Here is a 21622-nt window from a genome sequence, read left to right as displayed (position 1 = left end):
CGGGGCTATTCGGGTCCAGGACAATCGGAGGATAGACCCACCTGAGATCACTTCACTAAAGACATGAATGCACACGGTGGATTTTTCTTAACATCAACAATTGTTTAATACTCACAGGTTTTTAATTACATCTTCTTTGAAGCATTTAATTCTCATTTTCTCATTTGCAATGGTGGGATTTGTACCTGTGTCCAGTGAACATTTGCTGAGTTTCTGGATAAATTGTCTCACTTAATGCCACTGGACCATCACTTTGCCTGCTCACAGGTTGCCCATCCCAGTGCAACATGAATCAAAACCCTTTCTTCCTGCACAATTGTTTGATCTTGCACTCTGGTGATATCACTTAGTATCTCTCCATGTGGTATCCCTCACTGTGTGGGTCTAATTGCTGCATCTGTCAATGTCCCTCGCTCTTGCAGCTACTCCAGATCCTGAGCAAACAGAATTCTCCACTCCAGATAGACGATGGAGACTGGGATGTTCCAGATTTCTGTGGGAGTCAGTGCCATTTGACATTTGTAGCCCTCACTGCATCAGTCTAATTTCCCATTCTGTCTATCTGTCTGTAGGTACTCAGGAAGGTCCTGACCTAATAGACATCCCAGCTGCTGGGTGTCTCATACATCCCTCATTGAAGATGGTTTGTCAGCCAGAGAGACACAGGGCAGGGAGATCTGGAGCCTTCAATAAATCCTGCAGTGAGGTAAGATCACACTCAGTGCACAGAACAGAGAGCAATGAGAGGGCTCCAAACATCAGCTAACAGGACATGACATAGCTGCCGTGCTGGAGGGGGAGCACAGTACAGACACACCCCAGGTTCAGTCACCGCCTTTACTTCAAGTTTTGTTGTACTAAGACAACATCGGGAGTGTCACAGTTTTCAATCCAAGCCTGTGCTGTCTTAGTGAGCATCAGTACAAAAGAGGGGAAAGCAGGCTTTCCACGAGCGGGTGGGAATGCTGTCTGGGAATGTTCCATTCTGTGTTCCCTCTCCCACACTGTATCTATGGCTTGTCTTGTGGATCAGTGTCTTCAATCATTCTAATGCCAAAAACAGTTCCTATCTCTGTACTTTCCTCCCCTCTCACCAATCACTTCACACATTTGAAACCTGCTCCAGTCCAGACGACCATCCATATCTCTCTAACTTCAGTCTCGACAACATGCCCTGTCACGATAGTCCACTCCCCCAATAACCCAAGACTTAGGGTCTGTTTCTGTGCTGCATGACTCTCTGGCCGAAGTCATCAATGCTTACCAGGTTTCCAGAACTGAATGAGTTGCATTTCCGTGTTTGGCCCATGGCCCTTCAAACCTTCACTCCTCCATGTTCCTGCCCAAATGTCTTTTCCATGTTGTAATTGTTCTTGGTTCTCCCATGTGCCACAGAACCGTCCTCTGTGGAAAATGTTGCCCCTCAGCTCTCTAAGTAAATCTTTGCTCTCAGTCACTCCTCAGGCCTTACCCATTCTGCTGTGGGACACAACCCTTCCCCAACATAGACTCCCCTCGGACATTACCCCCTTCTGTGGGACACCCCTCCTCAGTTCAGATTCCCCTCGAGCCTTACCCATCCTGCTGTGGGACCGAACCCCTCCCCGGTACAGACTCCCTTCGGGCCTTGCCCATCCTGCTGTGGGACACATCCCCTCTGAGGTACAGACTCCTCTCGGGCCTTAACCGTCTGGCTGGGGGATACAACCCCTCCCCGGTACAGTCTACCCTTGAGCCTTACCTGTCCTGCTTTGGGTCGCATACCCTCCCTGGTACAGAGTACCCTCGGGCCTCACCCTTCCTGCTGTGAGGCACAACCCCTCCCCAGTACAGACTCTTGACTGGCCTTAACCATCCTGCTGTGGGGTACAACCCCTCCCTGGTGCAATCTGCCCTTGGGCCTTACCCATCCTGCTTGGGATACAACCCCTCCACGGTACAACTCACCTCAGGCCTTACCAATCCTGCTGTGGGACACAGACCCCTTACCCATCCTGCTGTGGGACACAGACCCCTTACCCATCCTGCTGTGGGACACAGACCCCTTCACCATTCTGCTGAGGGACACAGACCCCTTACCCATCCTGCTGAGGGACACAACCACATGTGTACAGAGTCCCCTTGGGTCTTACTCATCCTTAATCCCTCCCCGGTACAGACTCCCCTCGGGCCTTACACATCCTGCTGAGGGACACAATCCCTCCCCGGTACAGACTCCCCTCAGGCCTTAACTATCCTGCCATGGGACACAACCCCTCCCCAGTACAGACCCCCCTTGGGTCTTACCTATCCTGCTGCGGGATACAGCCACTCCCCGGTACAGACTCCCCTCGAGCCTTACCCATCCTGTTGTGAGACACAACCCCTCTACGGGTTGGACTCCCCTCTGGTCTTACCCATCCTGCTGTGGGACACAACCCCTCCCCAGTACAGACTCCCCTTGGGCCTTACCCATCCTGCTGAGGGACACAACCCCTCCCCGGTACAAACTCCCCTCTGGTCTTACCCATCCTGCCATGGGACACAACCCCTCCCCAGTACAGACTCCCCTCGGGCCTTACCCATCCTGCTGTGGGGGACACGCTCCCCTGTACAGATCCCCGTCCGGCCTCACCCACCCTAACGTGGGACACAATGCCTCCCCGGTACAGATTTCCCTCGTACATTACCCATCCCCGGTCCAGACTTGTCCAAGACCTTGCCCATCCTGCTGTGGGACATGACCATTTCCCGGTACAGAGTCCGCTCGGTCCTTACCCATCCTGCTGTGGGACACAACCCCTGTCCGGTACAGAGTCCCCTTGGACCTTACCCATCCTGCTGTGGGACAGGTTGACAATTGTATTGAATAGAATCCCTCTAGTGTGGAAACAGGCCTTTGGTCCAGCAAGTCCACACCGACCCCTGATACATACCCTGCTCAAAATAGCTTCAAAGTACATAGAAAAAGTGATCACTGAATTGGTTAAAATCTCCTCAGTTACATTGGGCAGTTTAAAAGTCTCTCTGTATTGGTGATATGTTCCTTTTCTTCAAACAGGTAACATTTTTATTAAAGCAGCAGATGTTCATTGTGAGAGTGTCTCTGTTAAACTAGAATCTGTTCTTTGTTCTCTGTGTAACAGGCTGTTGTTGTGTGCGATGGACTGTCACTAACAGTGTAATTGACCTGTGAGTCATTGATCAGGTTTCCTTTGTCTGTAAATCTAGTGATCAGTGAACTACACATCCGCTCTTCTTAGCGAAAACAAAGAATCATTTCTCAACGAAAAAATGGCACATCACAAAGCTATTTCATGGATTTCTGGCACACCCCACCGACCAGTGTATCTGGTAAGTCTGTTTCCTGAATAATTCTGAACTCGATCTGTAACTCTGACAGTATCTGTATTGCTTGTCAGTTGGATGAGAATTCAGCCTCTTTGGTCTGAGCTGTTGTGATGCAGGCGGTGGCTTCATTCTGTCTCTGCCAAGCTTGTTTTCTCCTTCTGCTGTGATTCTGGGAGTATCCTTTCGGCAGGTTAGAATATTCAGTGACTGAACGTTGAATGATTTTGACTCTAACAGAGCAGTGGCCTTGTTTTCAGCTAATTATTCACTTTCCATTTCCTGGTTGTGTTGAATGTTACAGAAACAGGCTCTGAGCAATGTTTCCATTCCCTTGTGTTGGAGTCACTGTCAGCCACGTGGTCAGTCAGTTTCAGGCTGATGGATCAGTTTCTCTGTCCTATTAGATGGTGGTCACTTGCTCAGTTTCCGATGGCTCACCTCAGTGTCAGTCCATCAGCTGCTAAAACCCTCCATCCAGCATTTGTTCCCTCTCACCGTGACTACTCCAACACAGTCCCAGCTTGTCTCCCACATTCACCTCCACATCCTCATGATCACCTCAGATTCTCCTGTCTGTGTCCTTACAGCGAGTCACGTAGGTCATCCACCTCCATTTCACGCTGCTCTACATTACATTCAGTACAAATGTTATTTCAGAATTCCATTCATTGCGTTTAAATACACCCCTGATCTTGTCCAGTCCAAACATCCAGGTTCCATCAGGTAGGTGGGTGTCCGCGTGGTCGGGTTGGAGCAACAGCAGGACACACTGAGGATCATACAGGGGATAAAGATGGGATTGGATGCGGATGTTTAAGAAGAGAGAGCTGGTGTATTGTTGGGGATAGCTTCTCAGGGGAGTAGCACAGCGGTAGCCAGGTCTATAACACCACAACTCAATGGCCTGAGTTATCGGGAGTGGTTGGACAAGCTTGGACATTTTTCTTCAGAGCATAGGAGACATAAGGAAGATCTTATAGAAATGTATATGATCATGAGAAGCATGGATAGGGTGAATGCATTCAGTCTTTTTCCCAGGGTTGAAGAATTGAGGACTAGAGGGCATCAGTTTAAGGTTAGAGGGGAAAGAATAAAAGGGAACGTTAGCAGCAACTTTCTTACACAGATGCTAATTCTCATACGGAATGAGCTGTCAGTGGAAGTGGCTGAGGCAGGTACATTAATAACATCTAAAAGGCATTTGGACAAATACATGGGTAGGAAAGGATTAGAAGGATATGGGGCATGGGCAGGGAAATGGGGTTGCCACGGATGGACATTATGGTTGCCAGGGATCAGTCTGGCTCCTGGGGCCTCTCTCTGTGCTGTAGGATTCTATGACTCTATAACTGACTCTGCTGTAGAACAAGGTCGGGCAAAATCCAAGGGAGCGAAAATAGGAGAGCCGCTAGTTGGGGGCATATACAGGTGGTACTGTGGCTGCGTCCGAGACTCCAGGATGGGGTGTTGTATCCCTGGTGCCTGGGTCAAGGACATCTCTGAGCATTTGCATGAAATTCTGAATTGGGAGAATGGGAGACCAGAGGTCATGGTGCACATTGCTCACAATGACACGGGTAGAAAGAGAGACGAGATCCTGAGGAGTAAGCACAGGAAGTAGGGTGACTGAAAAGCAGGACCTTGAGGGTAGTAATCACTGCGTTACCACCAGTCCCGTGTGCTTGTGAGATAAGGAATTGAAAGATAGCAGAGATGAATGCATGGCTGAAGAGCTGGTAGAGGGGGAGAGTTTCAGGATCTTGGATCCTCTTCTGGAGCAGGGGTGACCTGAACTAGAGGGGAAACGATATCCTCACAGGGAGGATCGCTCCTGCTACATGTGAGGGTTTAAACTAGAATGGCAAGGGCATGAGAACCACAGTAGCAGGGCAGCACGTTGGGGGGGGGGGGGGGATGAAGAAGGAAGGAAGGAAGATGTAAACGAGTCAATCAGAAACGGAATACAGAGAAATGAACACCATAGTACGAATGGGCTGAAGTGTGTTAATTTCAACACAAGGAGCAACGTAGCTAAGGTAGATAAACTCACATCCGATATTGTGACCATTCCAGAAATTTGGTTGGGAGAAGCACAGAACTGGCTGCTCAATACTTCAGGGTTTCATTGTTTCAGAATGAGCCTGGCCAGGTGACTGACCTTTTAGTGGGAGACCATTTTGGAAACAGTGATCACAACTTAAGTTTTTTTAAGGTAGCTACGAATAAGGATACGGACAGGACCCTGAGGGATGTTTCTAAATTATGGGATTGAAACTGATGTCAATATTAGACAGGAGCTAGGCAGTGTTAACTGGGAGCAGCTGTCATCAGACAATGCCACATGGGGAACGTGGGAGTTAGTTAAAGGCTTTCTGATCGGAGTTCATGACCAGCATGTTTCAGGAGGGAGGAGAAACACGGTTGGCAATGTAAGGGCTCCTTGGATAACGAGGGAGGCTGGGAATTTAGTCAGAAGGGAGAAAAAAACAAGCCTATGCAAATTTTGGGAAGCTAGAATTGGCATGGCATGTGAGAAATGTTTAAAACAAAAGCTCAAAGGAACACAAACAGGGAATGAGCAGAGCAAGGAGGAGCCATGCCCTTCACAAGTAGGGTTAAAGTGAATCCCAAATCGTTCTGGAGATAATTACCCACAAGAGGATATGAACATGGATCGTTACAGCACAGTACAGGCCTTTTGGCCCCTCAGTGTGGGACCGACCTGTGAAAATAATCTGATGCCTATCTAACCGACACCCTTCCAATATTACCCATATGGATGTCCAATGCCCATTTAAATGCCCTTTGCGTCGGCGATTCTACTACTGTTGCAGGCAGGCGTTCCACGTGCCTACTGCACTCTGAGTGAAGAAAGTGCCCCTAATATCTGTCCTTAATCTATCCGCTCTCAATTTAAACAATGTCCTCTCATGTTAGCCTTCACCATTCGCGGAAAAAATAGCTACCCGATCTAACCCTCTGATTATCTTATACATCTCAATTAAGTCACCTCTCAACCTTCTTCTCTCCAACTAAAATAGCCTCCATTCCCTCAGCCTTTCCTTGTAAGACCTTCCTTTCATACCAGGCCATATCCCAGTAAATCTCCTCTGAACCCTTCCCACAGCTTCCACAGAACCAGGAAGAAGGTCAGGCCAGTCAAGTCTAAAGGAAGGAACTTGTGCTTGAAGTCACTGGAAGTGGGCGAGATCCTAAATAATTACTTTGCATCGGCATTCACCCAGGAAAAAGATATAGAGGATACTGAGATTTGTGTGGAGCAGGCTAATGTGCTCGGGCAATTTTGAGGTCGAGAAAAAAGCGTTGGATTTCTTGAAGAGCATTAAAGTGGATTAATCCCGAGGGCCAGATGGTAACTACCCCAGGTTATTGAGAGAGGCAAGACAGGAGATTTTTGGGGCCCTGGCCAAGATTTTTGAGTCCTCGCTAGCCACTGGAAAGGTCGTAGAGGACTGGTGTTCCTCTCTTCAAGAAGGGAAATAGGGACAATCCAGGAAATTATAGCCCGGTGAGTCTCATCTCAGTGGTTGGGAAGCTTTGGACAGAATTCTTATGGATAGGATTTATGCGCATTTGGGAAAGAATGGCCTAATTAGGGACAGTCAGCGCAGCGTCATGAGATGCACAGGGTTAACGGTCAAAATGTTCTACCCAGAGCTGAAATATCTTTACTATGGAACATGCATTTAAGGTGAAAGAGGGAGAGCTCAAAGGAGATGTGAGGGCTAATATGTTTTCCTCAGAGAGTGGTAGGAATCTGGAACATGCTGCCAGGGATGGTATAGGAGGCAGATATGAGACGGGGTGTTGAAGGGATTTTTGGGTAAGCATGTGGATATGCAAGGATGTGGAACAAAGATAGGCAGAAAGGATGAGTTTAATTTGGTGTCACATTCAGCATAACATTACGGGCTGAAGGGCCCGTTCCTGTGCTGTACTTTGTTGTGTTTCTTTTGTTACAACATGACGGTGAACCCCTCTGTTAATTAAACCAAACACCCAGAAAAGTTCACCTCACCACGTAATCTGTTAAAGTCTGAGTGACAGAAAACTCAGAAATTCCACTATTTAAAGAAAATAGCATCAAATTATTTTTAACTTGAAAAGTGAATATTAAACAACTAATCATAAATCTAAGCTCCCTCTTTCTCTTCACTGTTTATTATCTGCCTCCAGCTATATAACAATATGTTATTTCAATAAGACACTTATTAAAATTACATCAACTTAATTTCAAAAGTACATAGCGCCTCTTGTCTTTTGTGTCTTTCTTCGTCTGTCTGAGGATCTCCCTGGGCCGTTGTCTTCTTTTATTCTGAGTATGTTTCACGTGAAAAGGTACCCTTTGATTGAGAGACTTTCCTAATTTCTTGGCGAGCAAGATGTTAACTCTCCCAGACAGCAGTTACTCTCTGACCAATTTTTAAAAGGTCTGCACTTTATATGCTCCCAACAGATCATCTCATTGGCTTGATGCTGGCAAAAAAATAAATACAAATTCAATTGGGTTTTGGAATCTTGGGGTATAATTTAAACTGATAGATTAAATTTGAATTATTTTCAAAACAGCAACCAACTCAGGTCTATATTTCACAGCCAAAAGTTACATTTGTTTGCTTTCCCAGTACACTCTGGGATTGCTGGCCAGTCATATACGGTACACAGGTAGTTATAAGCTCTCAGTTCAGAAGAGTGTTCTCTCCCTCTTAAAGATACAGTACACACCTTCAACTTTATAACACTTTGAGTATTATCTTATCAGCAAGTTCATTTATTAAAGTGACAAGCAGCAGATTGTTTACATGACCTTTTTGGCTTCACATTTCAATTTCAACATAGAACAATGGCTTGTGTTTGTGAGAAGATCATGTTGCTGTGTGCAACAGACTGTCACTAATAAGATTATGCTCCCGATAACACAGATTTCCTTTGTCTGTAAATTCTGCATGAAGTGATTTGAACACCTGGAAAGGGATTTGGTTTTCCAATGTGATTTCCATCAATGCACTTATTGGAACCTCAGGCAGACAGACGGACACAGATGGTTGCAAATTTGTTTTCCTCACTGAAGGAAGCACACATTGCCATCAGAGTGTTTGTAACAGAGGGGCACCGGCTTATTCCTGGTTCTGGAGATTGTTGACTAAGTGGGTGAGATTCAGAGATCCTGTACTGCATGTGATAAGAGCTGTTTTCATTGAACTGGATATTATGACCAAAGAGATTGGCAGGATTGATGTTGGCAGCTGTCTCTGCTGATAGGAATCTAGAACAATGGGTCACAGTCTCAGAAATGGAGAGCAGCCTGAGTGACTGAGATAAGAAGAAATGACTTCACTCAAACACCCGGGAATCTGTGATCATTTCCACTTCAAGAACGGAATCACTGACTACATTCCAGAGAATAATTTGCAATGTTTGCAATACAAAGTGGATCAAAAGATGTTGCAGAAACTGGGTGAGTTCTGAAAAGTTAACGATGATGCTACTAAAATGAACACAAATGCTGTGGCTGCTGGAAATTTGAAACAGACTGGCAGGTAATGTAGAGAGAGAGAGAAGCAGAGTTAATGTTTTCCATTTGATTAGATTAGTTTATTTACAATATGGATTCAGGTCCTTCAGCCCAACAAGTCCACACCGACCCGTCGAAGCGCAACCCACACAGCCCCATTCTCCTACATTTAACACTACAGCCAATTTAGCATGGCCAATTCAGCTAACCTGCACATCTTTGTGACTGTGGGAAGAAACCGGAGCACCCAGAGGAAACCCATGCAGACACAGGGAGAATGTGCAAACTCCACCCAGTCAGTCGCCTAAGGCGGGAAATGAACCCGGGTCTCTGGCGCTGAGAGGCAGCAGTTCTAACCACTGTGCCACCGTGCTGCCTACAAACTTTTAATCAGAACAAAAAATGTTATAAAGCTGCAGTCAGGCTCCTGGGGCTTAATGGTATCGTCTGTCTGTGTTGCTAAAGTTTTTTTTGGGAGAAACAATCCCCTCATTTGCTTGACTGTGGCGCTGTGATTATGCTATTGAAACAGCAAGGACTATTTTTCTATGTCTCATTGATGTCTGGGTGTAAATTAGGGTCCGTTGTTCATCACTGACTCTGGAGGTAGTTCTGATACGTGGGAATATTCAATTTAAAATGTTGATCTTGCAAAACAGGAAGATTTTCTCCCAGACAGGGAATCAGACGTCCATTACTGATCCTCACTGACCATGACAAGACTCAAACCGAGAGATTTATTTTTGTGACTGACACACTCAGATGTGGTATACACTAGCTCACACAGTCCTGTCCTTCCACACACCCCAGTTTCTGGACTCTGAATCAGAGGATCTCGATGGAGAAACACTTCCAGCCATTGGGACAATTCAGGAGATACCCACGATACACATTCTCCCTCAGGGGGAATCCCTGAAAGGTGGTCTGTCAGGTTCACAATGGATATTTCTTTAATATTTGCTCAGTGAATTCCGAGAACAGAGAGATTGATTGGAGGCCCAGATTGTCAGCTTGAAGAGTAGTCACTGCTTTGATGTAGGGAATGGAAGGGTATCATTTGGATTGTTCATTTCACCCATTTGTAGAGGGGGCTATAGCTTTCATTGTGAGTGGGAGCTTGAGAGAAGCTGATTGATCGTGGTTGTGGGGATGTTTATACAACTTTCAGGAACGGATTAATACACCAGAGGAATGTGTCAGTGTTTCCAGGGGGATCCGAGGTGGGGGGGGGTGAGGTGGGGGTAATGTGTCAATGTGTACAGGGGGCTCTCAGAGGCTGGGTGGGATGTACATCAATTTACAGGGGGCTCCTGTCCCCCCACCCACCCCCAACCGCGTCCAACGCTGCGCCCATCAACCACGTCTGACACCATCCCCCCAACCCCGCCCCCACAACGCCGTACCCCCAACCCCGTGCAACGACGTCCCCGCCCAACCCCGTGCAACGTCGTTCGCCACAACCCCGTTCCCCCAACTCCGTACCCGCCTCAACCCATTCCCCCCAACCCCGTGCAACACCGTCCCCCCAACCCCGTTCCCCCAACACCGTGCAACGCCATTCCCCCCAAGCCCATTCCCCCAACCCTGTGCAAACCCATTCCCCCCAACCCCGTACCTGTCCAACCCCGTGCAACGCCGTTCCCGCCCAAACCCATTCCCACAACCCCGTCCCCGCCCAACCCCACCCAAATCCGTCCCCAACCCTGTGCAATGCACATCCCCCAACCCCGTTCCCTCAACCTCGTGAAACGCCGTCCCCCAACCCGTGCAATGCCGTCCCCAACCCAAACCTGTTCCCCCCAACCCCGTCCCCCCAGCCTTGTGCAATGCCATTCCCCCAACCCCGTTTCCCCTCAACCCCGTCCGCCCAACCTCGTGCAACGCCGTTCCCCCCAACCTCGTGCAACGCCGTTCCCCCTAACCCAGAGTAAAGCTGTCCCCCCAACCCCGTCCCCCCAGCCTTGTGCAATGCCATTCCCCCAACCCCGTTTCCCCTCAACCCTGTCCGCCCAACCTCGTGCAACGCCATTCCCCCCCAACCCCGTGCAACACCGTCCCCTCCCAAAACCGTTCCCCAAACCCATTCAACACCGTCCCCCCAACCCCGAGCAACGCCGTTCCCCCCAACCCCGTTCCCCCCAACCCCATGTAGCACCGTCACCCCAACCCCGTGCAAAGCGGTTCCTCCAACCCCGTGCAACGCTGTACCCTCCAACCAAGTTCCCCCAACCCTGTGCAACATCGTACCCCCCAACGCCGTTCCCCCAACGCCATCCCCCCAACCATGTGCAACACCGTCCTCTCTAACACCGTACCCCAACCCCGTGCAAGGCCGTTCCTCCCCAACCCCATTCCCCCCAACCATGTCCCCCCAACCCTGTGCAACGCCGTTCCCCCCAACCCCGTGCAATGCTGTTCCCCCCACAACGCCGTTCCCCTAACCCCATGCAACACTGTCCCCCCCAACACCGTCCCACCAACCCTGTGCAACACTGTTACCCCCAACGGTGCGCAACGCTATTCCCGTCAACCCTCTCCAACGCTGTTCCCCCAATGCCATTCCCCCAACCCAGTGCAATGCCGTTCCCCACAACGCCGTTCCCCCCCAACCCCGTGCAACGCCGTTCCCCCCAACCCTGTGCAACGCCGTTCCCATTAACCCCGTTCAACTCAGTTCCCCCAATGCCATTCCCCCCAACCCCGTGCAACACCATTCCCCCCCAACCCCATGCAACGCCGTTTCCCCAACCCTGTGCAACGCCATTGCCCCCAACCCCATGCAATGCCAACTGTCCGACCCCATTCCCCCAACCCCGTTCAACACCGTTCCCCCCCACTCCGTGCAACGCCGTTCCCCCTCACTCCGTGCAACGCCGTCCCCCCAACCCCATGCAATACCATCCCCACAATGCCGTCCCCAACCCCGTGCAATGCTGCCCCCCCACAACGTGCAACGCCATTCCCCCCCAACCCCGTGCAACGCGGTTCCCCCCCAACCCCGTGCAACGTGGTTCCCCCCCAACCCCGTGCAAAGCGGTTCCCCCCCAACCCCGTGCAATGCGGTTCCCCCCAACCCCGTACAACGCGGTTCCCCCCAACTCCGTGCAAAGCGGTTCCCCCCCAACCCCGTGCAACACGGTTCCCCGCCAACCCTGTGCAACGCGGCACCCCCCCAACCCCGTGCAACGCAGCACCCCGCCAACCCCGTGCAACGCATGTCCCCCCAACCCCGTGCAACGCGGTTCCCCCCAACACCGTGCAACGCGGTTCCCCCCAACCCCGTGCAACGCGGTTCCCCCCAACCCCGTGCAACGCGGTTCCCCCCAACCCCGTGCAACGTGGTTTCCCCCAACCCCGTGCAACGCGGTTTCCCCCAACCCCGTGCAACGCGGTTTCCCCCAACCCCGTGCAACGCGGTTTCCCCCAACCCCGTGCAACGCGGTTCCCCCCAACCCCGTGCAACGCGGTTCCCCCCAACCCCGTGCAACGCGGTTCCCCCCCAACGCAGTGCAACGCGGCACCCCCCAACCCCGTGCAACGCGGTGCCCCCCCAACCCCGTGCAACGCGGATCCCCCCCAACGCCGTGCAACGCGCCATCCCCCAACTCCGTGTAACGCGGTTGCCCCCCAAACCCGTGCAACGCGGTTCCCCCCAACCCCGTGCAACGCGGTTCCCCCCCAACGCCGTGCAACGCGGCACCCCCCCAACCCCGTGCAACGTGGTTCCCCCCCAACCCCGTGCAACGCGGTTCCCCCCCAACCCCGTGCAACGCGGATCCCCCCCCCAACCCCGTGCAACGCGGCACCCCCCCAACTCCGTGCAACGCGGTTCCCCCCCAACCCCGTGCAAAGCGGTTCCCCCCCAACCCCGTGCAACACGGTTCCCCGCCAACCCCGTGCAACGCGGCACCCCCCCAACCCCGTGCAACGCAGCACCCCGCTAACCCCGTGCAACGCGGTTCCCCCCCAACCCCGTGCAACGCGGTTCCCCCCAACACCGTGCAACGCGGTTCCCCCCAACCCCGTGCAACGCGGTTCCCCCCAACCCCGTGCAACGCGGTTTCCCCCAACCCCGTGCAACGCGGTTTCCCCCAACCCCGTGCAACGCGGTTTCCCCCAACCCCGTGCAACGCGGTTTCCCCCAACCCCGTGCAACGCGGTTCCCCCCAAACCCGTGCAACGCCGTTCCCCCCAACCCCGTGCAACGCGGTTCCCCCCCAACGCAGTGCAACGCGGCACCCCCCAACCCCGTGCAACGCGGTGCCCCCCCAACCCCGTGCAACGCGGATCCCCCCCAACGCCGTGCAACGCGCCATCCCCCAACCCCGTGTAACGCGGTTGCCCCCCAAACCCGTGCAACGCGGTTCCCCCCAACCCCGTGCAACGCGGTTCCCCCCCAACGCCGTGCAACGCGGCACCCCCCCAACCCCGTGCAACGCGGTTCCCCCCCAACCCCGTGCAACGCGGATTCCCCCCCAACCCCGTGCAACGCGGCACCCCCCCAACCCCGTGCAACGCGGCACCCCCCCAACCCCGTGCAACGCGGCACCCCCCCAACCCCGTGCAACGCGGCACCCCCCCAACCCCGTGCAACGCGGCACCCCCCCAACCCCGTGCAACGCGGCACCCCCCCAACCCCGTGCAACGCGGCACCCCCCCAACCCCGTGCAACGCGGTTCCCCCCCAACCCCGTGCAACGCGGTTCCCCCCCAACGCCGTGCAACGCGGTTTTCCCCCACCCCGTGCAACATGGCACCCCCCCAACCCCGTGCAACGCGGCTCCCCCCAACCCCGTGCAACGCGGTTCCCCCCCAACCCCGTGCAACGCGGTTCCCCCCAACCACGTGCAACGCCATCCCCCCAATGCCGTTTCCCCCCACCCCGTGCAACGCCATTCTCCCCCATCCCATGCAACGCCATTTTCGTGTGTGAGAGAATCCCAGAGTGTGTGTGTTTCCCAGAGTGTGTGAGAGAGAGCCAATCCCAGAGTGTGTGTGAGTGGGACGGAATCCCAGAGTATGCGTGCGAGTTTCCCAGAGTGTGTGTTGAGAGAGGGAATCCCAGCGCGTGTGTCAGACTTGGAATCCCAGAGAGTCCCAGAGTGTGTGTGAGAGAATCCCAGAGTGTGTGAGAGAGAGTGAATGCCAGAGTACGAATGAGAGAATCCCAAAGTATGCGTGCGAGTTTCCCAGAGTCTGTATGTGAGAGTGAATGCCAGAGTGAGTGTTGAGAGAGGGAATCCCAGAGTGTGTGTGGGTTTCCACTAGTGTGTGAGAGAGATGGAATCCCAGAGTGTGAGAGAGAGAGGGAATCCCAGAGAGTCCCAGAGTGTGTGTGTGAGAGAATCCCAGAGTGTGTGTGAGAGTCAAATCCCAGAGTGTGTGCGAGTTGCACAGAGTGTTTATGCGAGAGAGAATCCCAGAGTGTGTGTGAGAGAGGGCATCCCAGAGAGTCCCAGAGTGTGTGTGTGAGAGAGAATCCCAGAGAGTTCCAGAGTGTGTGTGAGAGAGGGAATCCCAGAGAGTCCCAGAGTGTGTGTGAGAGAGGGAATCCACGAGTTTGTGTGTGAGAGCGAGGCCCAGGGTGTGTGTGTGTGAGAGGGAGTCCCAGAGAGTGTGTGATAGAGGGAATCCAAGAGTGTATGAATCCGAGGGAGAGAGAAAATCTGAGGGAGTCCCAGCACGCATGAGAGCGTGGGAGTCCCAGCGCGCGTGAGAGCATGGGAGTCCCAGCGCGCGTGAGAGCGTGGGAGTCCCAGCGCGCGTGAGAGCGTGGGAGTCCCAGCGCGGGTGAGAGCGTGGGAGTCCCAGCGCGCGTGAGAGCGTGGGAGTCCTAGCGCGCGTGAGAGCGTGGGAGTCCCAGCGTACCCCAGAGTGTAAGAGAGAGAGCCAATCCCAGCGCGCCCCAGAGTATGTGAGAGGGAGAGCTAATCCCAGCGCGCCCCAGAGTATGTGAGAGGGAGAGCCAATCCCAGCGCGCCCCAGAGTATGTGAGAGGGAGAGCCAATCCCAGCGCGCCCCAGAGTATGTGAGAGGGAGAGCCAATCCCAGCGCGCCCCAGAGTATGTGAGAGGGAGAGACAATCCCAGCGCGCCCCAGAGTATGTGAGAGGGAGAGCCAATCCCAGCGAGCCCCAGAGTATGTGAGAGGGAGTCCCCGTGTGTGTGGGAGAGAAGGAATCCCAGAGAGTCCCAGAGTGTGTATCAGAGAATCCCAGAGTGTGTATCAGAGAATCCCAGAGTGTGTGTGAGAGAATCCCAGAGTGTGTGTGAGAGAGGGCATCCCAGAGAGTCCCCGAGAGTGTGTGAAAGAGGGAATCCAAGAATGTGTGTGAGAGAGAGAGAGAATCCGAGAGAGTCCCAGAGTGTGTGAGAGAGAGGGAATCCCAGATGTGTGTGAGAGAGGGAATCCCAGAGAATCCCAGAATTTGTGTGCGAGTTTCCCAGAGTGTGTATGTGAGAGGGAATCCCAGCGTGAGTGTTGAGAGTGGGAATCCCAGCGTGTGTGTGTGTGAGTGGGAATCCCAGCGTGTGTGTGTGTGAGTGAGAATCCCAGCGTGTGTGTGTGTGAGTGGGAATCCCAGCGTGTGTGTGTGTGAGTGGGAATCCCAGCGTGTCCCAGAGTGTAAGAGAGAGAGCCAATCCCAGAGTGTGTGTGAGAGAGGGCATCCCTGAGAGCCCCAGAGTGTAAGAGAGAGAGCCAATCCCAGAGTGTGTGTGAGAGAGGTCATCCCTGAGAGTTCCAGAGTATGTGAGAGGGAGTCCCCGTGTGTGTGGGAGAGAAGGAATCCCAGAGAGTCCCAGAGTGTGTGAGAGAGAGTGAATCCCAGAGTGTGTGTGAGAGAATCCCAGAGTGAGAGAGAGAGAGGGAATCCCAGAGTGTGTTGGTGTGTGAGAATCCCAGAGTGTATGTGTGAGAGGGAATCCCAGAGTGTGTGTGTGAGAGGGAATCCCAGAGAGTCCCCGAGAGTTTGTGATAGAGGGAATCCAAGAGTGTGTGTGAGAGAGGGAATCCCAGAGAGTCCCAGAGTGTGTGTGAGTGAGGGAATCCCAGAGAGCCCCAGAGTGTGTGTGTGAGAGAGGGAATACCAGAGTGTGTGTGAGAGAGGAAATCCCAGAGTGTGTAAGGAAATCCCACAGTGAGTAAGAGAGAGTCCCAGAGTATGTGAGACAGTCCCAGAAGCCTATGGTGTGTAAGGGAATCCCAAATGTAAGAGAGATTCCCTGAGTGTGCCAGAGTATGCGAGAGAATTCCAGTGTGTGTATAAGAGAATCACAGTGTCCCAGAGTGTGTCTGTGAGTGTCCCAGATTGTGTGTGAGAGAGAGAGGGGATCCCAGAGAGTCCCAGAGTGTGTGTGAGAGTGGGAATCCCAGAGGGTGTCTGAGAGAGGGAATCCCAGATTGTGCGTGAGAGAGGGAATTCCAGCGAGTCCCTGTGTGTGAGAGGGAATCGCAGAGTGTGTGTGAGGGAATCCCAGAGTATGTGTGAGAGTGTCCCAGAGTGGGAATCCCAGAATGTGTGAGAGAGAGGGAATGCCAGAGTGTGTGTGTGAGAGGGAATTCCAGAGAGTTCCAGGTTGTGTGTGAGAGAATCCCAGCGTGTGTGAGAGAGAGGGTATCCCAGAGTGTGTGTGAGAGAATCCCAGCGTGTGTGAGAGAGATGTAATCCCAGAGTGTGTGAGAGAGTAAACCCCAGAGTGTGTGTGAATGGGGGAATCCCAGAGAGCCCCCCAGTGTGTGTGAGAGAGGGAATCCCAGAGAGCCCCCGAGTGTGTGTGAGAGAGCCAATCCCCGAGTGTGTGTGAGAGAGAGAGTCCCCGAGTGTGTGTGAGAGAGGGAGTCCCCGAGTGTGTGTGAGAGAGGGAGTCCCCGAGTGTGTGTGAGAGAGGGAGTCCTCGAGTGTGTGTGAGAGAGGGAGTCCCCGAGTGTGTGTGAGAGAGGGAGTCCCCGAGTGTGTGTGAGAGAGGGCGTCCCCGAGTGTGTGTGAGAGAGGGCACCTCAGAGTGTGTGTGTGAGAGAGGGCATCCCAGAAAACCCCAGAGTGTGTGTGAGGGAGGGAATCCCACAGAGCCCCAGAGTGTGTGTGAGGGAGGGAATCCCAGAGAGCCCCAGAGTGTGTGTGAGAGAGGGCATCCCAGAGTGTGTGTGAGAGAGGGCATCCCAGAGTGTGTGTAAGAGAGGGAGTCCCAGAGTGTGTGTGAGAGAGGGCATCCCAGTGTGTCCCAGAGTGTGTGTGAGAGAGGGCATCCCAGAGTGTGTGTGAGAGAGGGCATCCCAGAGTGTGTGTGTGAGAGAGGGCATCCCAGAGAGCCCGAGAGTATGTGTGTGAGAGGGAATCCCAGAGAGCCCCAGAGTGTGTGTGAGAGAGGGCATCCCAGAGTGTGTGTGAGAGAGAGGGCATCCCAGAGAGCCCCAGAGTGTGTGTGAGGGAGGGAATCCCAGAGAGCCCCAGAGTGTGTGTGAGAGAGGGCATCACAGAGTGTGTGTGAGAGAGGGCATCCCAGAGAGTGTGTGTGAGGGAGGGCACCCCAGAGAGTGTGTGTGAGGGAGGGCACCCCAGTGAGCCCCAGAGTGTGTGTGCGGGAGGGAATCCCAGAGTCTGTGTGTGCGGGAGGGAATCACCGAGTGTGTGGGATAGAAGGAATCCCCGAGTGTGTGGGATAGAAGGAATCCCCGAGTGTATGTGAGAGGGAATCCCAGAGAGTCCCCGAGAGTGTGTGCTAGAGGGAATCCAAGAGTGTGTGTGAGCGAGAGAGAATCCGAGAGAGTCCCAGATTGTGTGAGAGAGTGGGAATTCCAGTGTGTGTGCGAGTTTCCCAGAGTGTGTGTGAGAGAGGGAATCCCTGAGTGTGTGTGTGAGAGAGTCCCAAAGTGTGTGAGAGAGAGGGAATCCCAGAGTGTGTGTGCGTGAGCGAATCCCAGACTGTGTGTGAGAGTCGGAATCCCAGAGTGTGTGACATTTTCCCGAGTGTGTGTGAGAGAGGGAATCCCAGAGAGACACAGATTGTGTTTGAGAGAATCCCAGCGTGTGTGTGAGAGAGGGAATCCCTGTGTGTGTGTGAGAGAGAATCCCAAAGTGTGTGAGAGAGAGGGAATCCCAGAGTGTGTGCGTGAGCGAATCCTAGACTGTGTGTGAGAGTCGGAATCCCAGAGTGTTTATGAGAGAGGGAATCCCAGAGTATGAATGAGAGAATCCCAAGGTGTGTGTGGTGAGTTTCCCAGAGTGTGTATGTGAGAGGGAATGCCAGAGTGAGTGTTGAGAGAGGGAATCCCAGAGAGTGTGTGTGAGAGAGGAAATCCCAGAGAGTGTGTGTGAGAGAGGGAATCCCAGAGAGTGTGTGTGAGAGAGGGAATCCCAGAGTGTCAGAGGGAATCCCAGAGTGCGTGTGAGAGAGGTCAAATCCCAGAGTGTGTGAGAGAGAGGGAATCCCAGAGAGTCCCAGAGTGTGGGTAAGAGTGGAAAACCCGGAGTGTTTGAGGGAATTCCCAGAGTGTGTGAGAGAAACCCAGGGTGTTTGGGCGAGGGTCCTAGCGTCCCAGATTGTGTAAGGGAATCCCAGAGAGTCCCAGAATGTGAGAGAGGGAATTCCAAATTGTGTGTGTGTGTGTGTGAGAGAGAATCCCAGAGTGTGTGTGTGGATTTCCCAGAGTGTGTTTGGGAGAGGGGATCCCAGAGTGTGTGTGAGCTGAAGGGAATCTCAGAGAGTCCCTGAGTGTGTGTGAGAGTGGGAATCCCAAAGTGTGAGAGGAAGTTAGAATCCCAGAGTGTGTGTGTGAGTTTCCCAGAGTGTGTGTGTGAGAGGGCATCCCAGAGTGTGTGTGTGAGAGGGCATCCCAGAATGTGTGTGAGAGCGGGAATCCCAGAGTGTGTGTCAGAGTGGAAATCCCAGAGTGTGTGAGAGCGGGAATCCCAGAGTGTGTAAGAGAACCTCAGAGCGTGTAACGAAGTCCCACAGTGAGTAAGAGAGAGTCCCAGAGTAAGTGAGAGAGTCCCAGAAGCCTGTGGTGTGGAAGGGCATCCCAAATGTAAGAGAGATTTCCTGAGTGTGCCAGAGTATGCGAGAGAATTCCAGTGTGTGTAAGAGAATCACAGTGTCTGTGAGTGTGTCTGTGAGTGTCCCAGATTGTTTGTGAGAGAGAGAGAGGGGATCCCTGAGAGTCCCAGAGTGTGTGTGAGAATGGGAATCCCAGAGGGTGTCTGAGAGAGGGAATCCCAGATTGTGTGTGAGAGAGGGAATTCCAGCGAGTCTCTGTGTGTGAGAGGGAATCCCAGAGTATGTGTGAGAGTGTCCCAGAGTGGGAATCCCAGAGTGTGTGAGAGAGAGGGAATGCCAGAGTGTGTGTGTGAGAGGGAATTCCAGAGAGTTCCAGGTTGTGTGTGAGAGAATCCCAGCGTGTGTGAGAGAGAGGGTATCCCAGAGTGTGTGAGAGAGAGGGAATCCCAGAGAGTCCCAGAGTGTGTGTGTGAGCGAATACCAGACTCTGTGAGTGCCGGAATCCCAGAGTGTGTATGCGAGTTTCACAGAGCGTTTGTGCGAGAGTGAGTCCCAGAGTGTGTGAGAGAGGGAATCCCAGAAGTGTGTGAGAGAGGGCATCCCAGGGTGTGTGGGAGAGAGGGCATCCCACAGAATCCAGGAGTGTGTTTGTGTGTGAGAGAATCCCAGAATGTGTGTGTGAGAGAGGGAATCCCAGAGTGCGTTTGAGTGAGGGAATCCCAGAGAGTGTGTGAGAGAGGTATTTCCAAAGGGTGTGTGTGAGAGAGGGATTCCCAGAGGGTGTGTGTGAGAGAGGGAATCCCAGAGTGTGTGAGAGAAAGGGAATCCCAGAGTATGATTGAGAGAATCCCAAAGTATGCGTGTGAGTTTCCCAGAGTGTGTATGTGAGAGGGAATTCCAGAGAGTCCCCGAGAATGTGTGATAGAGGGACTCCAAGGGTGTGTGTGAGCGAGAGAGAATCTGGGAGAGTCCCAGATTGTGTGAGAGAGTGGGAAATCCCGTGTGTGTGCGAGTTTCCCAGAGTGTGTGTGTGTGAGAGGGAATCCCTGAGTGTGTGAGAGAGGGAATCCCATAGTTTGTGAGAGAGACGGAATCCCAGAGTGCGTGTGAGAGAGGGAATCCCAGAGAGTCCCAGAGTGTGTATGAGAGAATACCAGCGTGTGTGTGAGAGTGGGAATCCCAGAATGTGTGTGAGAGAGGGAATCCCAGAGTGTGTGATAGAGCAGAAATCCCAAATTGTGTGTGAGAGGGAATCCCAGACTGTGTGTGAGAGTCGGAATCCCAAAGTGTGTATGAGAGGGGGAATCCCAGAGTACGAATGGGAGAATCCCAAAGCGTGTGTGCGAGTTTCCCAGAGTGTGTATGTGAGAGGAATGCCAGAGTGAGTTTGTGTGAGAAAGGGAATCCCAGAGTTTGTGTGAGAGAGGGAATCCCCGAGTGTGCGTGAGAGAGGGAATCCCAGAGTGTGTGTGAGACGGGGAATCCCCGGGTGTGCGTGAGAGGGGGAATCCCCGAGTGTGCGTGAGAGAGGGAATCCCCGAGTGTGCGTGAGAGGGGGAATCCCCGACTGTGCATGAGATTATTCCAGAGTGTGGGAGAGAGAAGGAATCCCAGAGAGTCCCAGAGTGTGTGTGAGAGAGGGGGAATCCCAGAGTATGTCAGAGAGAGAGAATCCCAGAGAGTCCCAGTGTGTGAGAGAGGGAATCCCAGAGCGTGTGAGAGAGGGAATCCCAGAGTGTGTGTGAGAAGGCAAATCCCAGAGTGTGTGTGAGAGAGGGAATCCCAGAGTGTGTGTGAGAGAGAGGGAGTCCCAGAGTGTGGGTAAGAGTGGAAATCCCAGAAGGTTTGAGGGAAATCCCAGAGTGTGTGAGAGAAACCCAGGGTGTGTGGGCGAGGGTCCTAGCGTCCCAGGTTGTGTAAGGGAATCCCAGAGAGTCCCAGAATCTGAGAGAGAGAATCCCAGAGTGTGTGTGTGGGTTTCCCAGAGTGTGTTTGAGAGAGGGGATCCTAGAGTGTGTGTGAGCTGAAGGGAATCTCAGAGTCCCTGAGTGTGTGTGAGAGTGGGAATCTCAAAAAGAGAGAGAAAGTTAGAATCCCAGAGTGTGTGTGTGAGTTTCCCAGTGTGTATGTGAGAGAGAATCCGAGATTGTGTGTGAGAGAATCCCAGAGTGTGTGTGAGAGAGAGAATCCCAGAGTGTGTGTGAGAGAGGGTATCCCAGAGTGTGTGTGAGAGCGGGAATCCCAGAGTGTGTAAGGGAATCTCAGTGTGTCCCCGAGTTTGTTAGGGATTCCTAGAGTGTGTGAGAGAGAATTGTAGAGCATATAAGGGAATCCCACAGTGAGTAAGAGAGAGTCCCAAAGTAAGTGAGAGAGTCCCAGAAGCCTATGGTGTGTAAGGGAATCCCAAATGTAAGAGAGATTCCCTGAGTGTGCCAGAGTGTGCGAGAGAATTCCAGTGTGTGTAAGAGAAGCACAGTGTCCCAGAGTGTGTCTGTGAGTGTCCCAGTGTGTGTGTGAGAGAGTCCCAGAGTGTGTGTGAGAGAGCCAATCCCAGAGTGTGCGTGAGAGAGGAAATCCCAGACAGTCCCAGAGTGTGTGTGAGAGAGGGAATCCCAGACAGTCCCAGAGTGTGTGTGTAGGGAATCCAAGAGTGTGTGTGAGAGAGGGGGTCCCAGAGTGTGTGTGAGAGAGGGAGTACCAGACTCTGTGAGTGTCGGAATCCCAGAGTGTGTATGCGAGTTTCACAGAGCGTTTGTGAGTGA

General features: G+C 52.8%; 1 long non-coding RNA gene across 1 annotated transcript in view; it reads left to right on the top strand.

Annotated features, from left to right (window-relative positions):
- Window positions 1-21622, top strand: part of LOC140471411 (uncharacterized) — a 44109-nt gene continuing 22487 nt past the window's right edge. Inside the window, exons 1-4 of the long non-coding RNA XR_011956997.1 lie at window positions 1-117; window positions 573-706; window positions 3211-3333; window positions 8614-8809. This is a non-coding gene — a long non-coding RNA (uncharacterized lncRNA). The remainder of the gene's footprint in view (window positions 118-572; window positions 707-3210; window positions 3334-8613; window positions 8810-21622) is intronic.

This window comes from Chiloscyllium punctatum, unplaced genomic scaffold (assembly GCF_047496795.1).
Source record: "Chiloscyllium punctatum isolate Juve2018m unplaced genomic scaffold, sChiPun1.3 scaffold_81, whole genome shotgun sequence".
Lineage (NCBI taxonomy): Eukaryota > Metazoa > Chordata > Chondrichthyes > Orectolobiformes > Hemiscylliidae > Chiloscyllium > Chiloscyllium punctatum.
This window is presented reverse-complemented; position numbering and strand designations above follow the sequence as displayed.